Source organism: Rattus norvegicus, chromosome 15, assembly GCF_036323735.1.
Source record: "Rattus norvegicus strain BN/NHsdMcwi chromosome 15, GRCr8, whole genome shotgun sequence".
NCBI classification, from domain to species: Eukaryota; Metazoa; Chordata; class Mammalia; order Rodentia; family Muridae; genus Rattus; species Rattus norvegicus.
Window position 1 is genome coordinate 85200560 of NC_086033.1, and position 5657 is coordinate 85206216.

Genomic DNA, 5657 nt, shown 5'->3' on the forward strand with positions numbered 1-5657 from the left:
CTATCCCACTCCCCGGGCTTCCTCCACCCACATCCTTTCCGAGATGGAAACCCTCCCCTAGACTCTGCCTCTTCACTTTTCCACCATTCCTGACTGTATTACTCCGGGAACCAGGGCTGCAACTCATGAGCCTTTGGGCTAACAGTTAATACCCAAAACACAGCAGTATACCAAACTCTTATGCTTCCTATAATTTGCCATTAAGAGTTGCCTGTGCCCTGGACGACGTGCCCCCTGACCCTGCCAGCCCTTGGGGTTGGAAGTGAGGTGGCGCACAGTCAACGTCACAGACTCCAGGAGCAGGTGAGAACCGTGGTCGCGAGCTCTTTGAACATTTCTGCAAGCTCTTTTAGTACCCTCAACCAGTGCCCCATTGGTCCCAAAAAAGCATCTCTTCTAAATTGCAGTTCCTGATTGGCTGGCATTGTCTGCGTCTTCAATTAGGTCCTCCTGCCGGAGAGGCTTTTGCGGCTGTGTGGCTCCCGGCGTTCCTGCTACAATTAAGTCCTTAAATATCGCGATATGTATTGTCATTATTATTTTACAAATAACATATTTTTCTAACTAGGTTTTTACAGATGGAAAAAAAAATCTCATATCTGGAGATTAAAGACAAATCAAGTAAGGTTCCCTAGTGATTGTGTGTGTGTGTGTGTGTGTGTGTGTGTTTTCTTTGTGGCATCTGATTCAGGATCCCTTACTTCCTAAAATTACTTATTATTTATTTCTATGTATGTATCTGTATCTGTACCTGTATCTGTGTGGAATGTATAGTGCATCTATGCCCCTGGAACCCTACGATTCCGATTCCTGGCGCTGGACCTGCAGGCAGTTGCTAGACACCTGATGGCGTTGCTGGGATTCAGAGTTGGGTCTTCTGGAAAAGCTATGTCTCCAAGACCCTCAGGAACTGTCCAGTTGGCTCTTTGCTGGCAGAGTACATCTCGCTCTGACCACAGGCTGGCTTTTGTACGTCAATATAAGTATTGGGCTGACTTTGTCCAGTACTGGTAGTCTCTGACCGTTTATAGCCCTCCATGGCAAAGTGAGGATGGATGGCCTTACTGTTGAAGAGAGGCGAAGGAAGCTGACTTCCCATCCAGTAAATGTTGTATTTAAATTTACTTCTCCATATATCCTTGTGCTGGTTTGAGGAAAAACACAGAAAAGGGAAGGATTCTGAGGCTGAGGTTCCAACCCTGCCCTTTAGACACTGTAGGCTTCACTTCGTCTCTCCAGGTTTTCCCTTTCTAATCTTCAAATGAACCCTTTAGGAGCTCTGTCCAACCTTATGCTGAAGTGGTCTCATCTTAGCACTAGGGGGCAGGCAAATACAACCCCTGAAGTGTGTGTGCCTCCTGTACACCAGAAATAATGAAAAAAAAATAACATTATAAAATGTAAAACGTGAAATAAACTTATATTTCGGATAGAATCTTTGAATACACTGTTCTAGAACAGCTTTCCTTGTTTGCGTTCCATCACCTATATTGCACCCTACAATATTGCACCCTACAATATTGCACCCTACAATAGCGTTTAGCATGATCGAGTGCTTACTGCGCGCAAAGTCGTGGTACAGCACACGTTACCTTAAATGATAACTACATCAAACTCTGCACCCCGGGTGTGGTCCCTAATTACCTAGACAGATCCTGAAACTGAGGATAAGCCAAAGTCACACAGCCGGCGACTGGCAGAGCTGGGGCTGGAACATTCATTAAATGATTATGTTTAACCAGGGTTCTGCTCCCTTCCTTGCTACTTCCCATAGCCACCATGGAACCCTCCCACCACTGGACTCTGCAGACAGTCTCTCCATCACTGTGGTCACAGAAGGGAGGTGATGTCATGGAAATATTTCTCTCTGTGCATGAGTGACTCCAATTCCATAAAAGCTTAGGAGCCTTGATTATATTAACTATTAAAATTAAACCATGAAATTATTTGGGGAATGGTATTGGATTCACTTGCTCTGACTACAGTCTACAAGCCCAGCACAGACGCCTCTGTTTTCTGTCACCAGGTCATGTACTTACTCTCTTGAGTACCTCCTGCCCTTGCCTGTCCCCCTATTGGTGCAAATGCTGTAACACTCACCATGGCCTGCCTTCCCCTTCCGTGATGCTTCCTTTCCCAATCTCAGTCAGGGTCTTGTATGAGCCTCCTTTAGATCTCTTGCATCAGTGTGTTTCCTAAAATCATCCTTTTATCTGAAGGATCTTTGTCTCTTACCACTTAGCACCTATATTTTTTATTTCTGAGAAACGTAGGCATGCATGGAAATCCACGTTTCTCTTCCTTTTAGTTCCTCCCCTATTCTCAGCGTCGCCTTTGTCTCTTTACTTCATGTGCTCATTGCTTTTGAACTCGTTGAGTTCACTTAGTGTGGCCCGTGTGTGCGTGGGTGTAGGACCATATCCTGGAGCAGGGTTAGCCTCTCAGGGGCTACCTCAATGAAGGAAGCTGAGTTTTCTCCACCAGCAGCTACCAACTGCCAGTGGCTCCTCTGAGCTGTGAAGGGGAGAATCCCATGGGCCCCTTTCCTGTTCATGCTGGGTTTTTTGTTTGCTTGACCCCATGTATGTGTTTGTGGTACAGTCACAAACACTGTGATCTCATATGTACATCGGCCTTGTGTCTGGAAAACGTTGTTTCATTATAGTTAGCATTTACCCCTGGTTGTGGTGTCGTCGTCTTCTTCTTCTTCTTCTTCTTCTTCTTCTTCTTCTTCTTCTTCTTCTTCTTCTTCTTCTTCTTCTTCTTCTTCTTCTTCTTCTTCTTCTTCTTCTTCTCCTTCTCCTCCTCCTCCTCCTCCTCCTCCTCCTCCTCCTCTTCCTCCTCCTCCCCTTCCTCCTCCTCCTTCTCCTCCTCTTGTCCTCCTCCTCTTGTCCTCCTCCTCCTCGTCCTCCTCGTCCTCCTTCTCCTTCTTCCTCTTTTTCCTCTTCTTTGATTTATTTATTTTATGTGAGTACAGTGTTGCAGTCTTCAGACACACCAGAAGAGGGCATCAGATCCCATAGCAGATGGTTATGAGCCGCCATGTGGGTGCTGGGAATCAAACTCAGGACCTCTGGAAGAGCACTCAGTGGTCTTAACCACTGAGCCATCTCTCCAGTCCCAGCTCTGGCTCTCAATGCCCCCTTCTGGGATGACCTCTGCACCTTGGGAGGAAGGATGTGATGTAGCTATCCCATTTTGATCGGCGTACTCTGCTATCTTTTATTCTCTGCATTTTGACCAGCTGTGATCATGGAAGCCTAGAAAAATAGTGGGGTGGTTAGAAAATATCAGGATTATTCTAGAACATGTCAGGCCCGTGACAGACAGAACTGGATGGTGTTGCAATTCTCCTTTAAATTATAGAAAATACTTCCTAGGTTGCTTGAGGCCAAATGAATCTTCAGTCATTAAATAGCTGTCCAGGTGATCTGGATAATTATTTGGAGGCTTCTGCCATTTGTGGGAACATTTCCTAATTACTCTACTTGTGGGACATCTCTCTTCTGTGTCCTGGTTGCAATCTAGTTTTGTTTTCTTGGTTACAAAGGTCAATTATTTCATATCTATCTATCTATCTATCTATCTATCTATCTATCTATCTATCTATCTATCTACCATTCTTTCTTTCTTTCTTTTTATTTTTTTATTTTCTCATTTAGCAAGAAGGTTGCATGGGCAGAGGGATGATGTGAAAGGATGGGGAGGTGAGTGGGACTGGGGTACATGATGTAACATTTACAAAGAATCAATAAAAAGTTAAAAAAAATTCTGATAAGTATATTTTTATTTTTTTAAAAGACCAAATAAGAAAGTACTTCATTTGTGTTGCTTTGGAAACAGCTTTCAAAGACAGACACAGAGAAGTATGAATGCAAATAATGAAACATGAAATGAATTTAGGGATCACAAAGTTTCTTGAGAAGGCATTTGTCATTCAGAAAGAGGCTGGGTTCCATGAAGCCAGCTGTGTTTTGTAGCAGACTTGACTGTATCATATATGATAGCTGTTCTGGATTTCTTATTTTTAGTTAATTGTGTGTGTGTGTGTGTGTGTGTGTGTGTGTGTGCGCACGCCCAGGTGTGCACACACACATGTGCACAAGCATATGTGTCATGGTATATGTGCAGCGATCAGGAACTAACCTTGGGAAATCAGTTGGATGCAAGCACCTTTACCGACAGACCTATCTCAATGGCTCTAATTTCCTGTTTTGTTTTGTTTTTTTTTAAATGCACAAAACATCAGTTATTTTCCAGTAACTCTTACCTAATCATATTTAATCTTTTATCACACATTTAGGCATAGTGTATAAATACAAAATCACAATGGATTTAATAGCACTTCATATTTTGTATATCATAAATCAGAGCAGTTATATATGTTGTATAACATTAAAAGCAGCAATAGCTATGTGTGTGAGGCATTATGGTGTTGATAGTGCTTGAGGTGGTGTATTTTGAACACATGGATTCTTCTACCTCTCTTTATCATATGCTATCCTAATATCCAGTGAGTTCATAGCCTTTGTATTGGGGTTCCCCACTTCATAAGATACAAACAAGAATGGCAAGTGGGTGATTTATTAACTTCTCCCAACAGTGCGCCTCAATATTCTCTTCCTGAAATTTGTCCTTTCTTATTTATGCTTGTGACAAGTATCAGTTTCATACGACAGAGACCATCTGACTGGCTTGGGTCCATGGTCTTGTGTGTCCCAACAGGATGATGTCCTCTACTGGAAGAGCTTGAGTGAACGGACTGTTTCTAGAACCAGGGATTAGGATTTGGGGATAATTATTTTGTTTCCATTTGTTTGTGACATAAAGGCTACAATGTGCTTTTTGTTATACATAGCTCAGGGGGACAGAGAGAATGCAGTTAATATTAGGGAGAAATCTACGTGCAGTGGCTGAAAGGTATGATTTCAACCTCTGAGGAAAAGTGTCCAGTTGTGCTGAGAAAGTAGAACTGATGTTAACTTGTGCTTTTCTGAAATTTATATAAATTTTAGAATATATAATATATATACATATGATTTATAATAATAAGTCCCAAACAGGCAATTTTCATACATATGCTTTATTATTTTGCTACTGGTTTAAAAGTAAGGGCACCTGGACTCTGAGGGAATGTGCAGACTAGTGAGAGGGAAATAACTCTTGTTTTTTTCTCTCCCATGGCTAGCCTGACCTGTAATTCATGAATTGGATTCTGGCGGAGCACCCCCAGGGCCGTGCAATACCCAGTGTTCAGTGGTGTGTAAAGAATTCTTTGCAAGTGGCTTAGATGAATATATAACGACTTTTCGTATACTCAGAACACTGTTTATTCCTTGAAATCACAGGAGAGGAACTGGAATCATGGCAATATTAAGTACCGTAATGAAGCACCGGGTAGCCGATGGGCCCTGGGGCAAACAGTTCCGTACTATCGATTCACTTATTTGGTTTCCTTGTAAACCGTCTGTGACCTGAGCCATGGTTGTGGAATACAAATGCAGGTTTTCAATTCAGGTCGGGCAAGAAGAGTCTTCCTTAGGAGCATCTGAGTGTTCTCTGGAAAGCCAAGGGGAAACCACGTAGTGTCTCAGGCCCTGAGAGCCTCTCTACGGACAGCGGCATAGCATTAGTTTGATTTCATGTCTAGAAGCTTC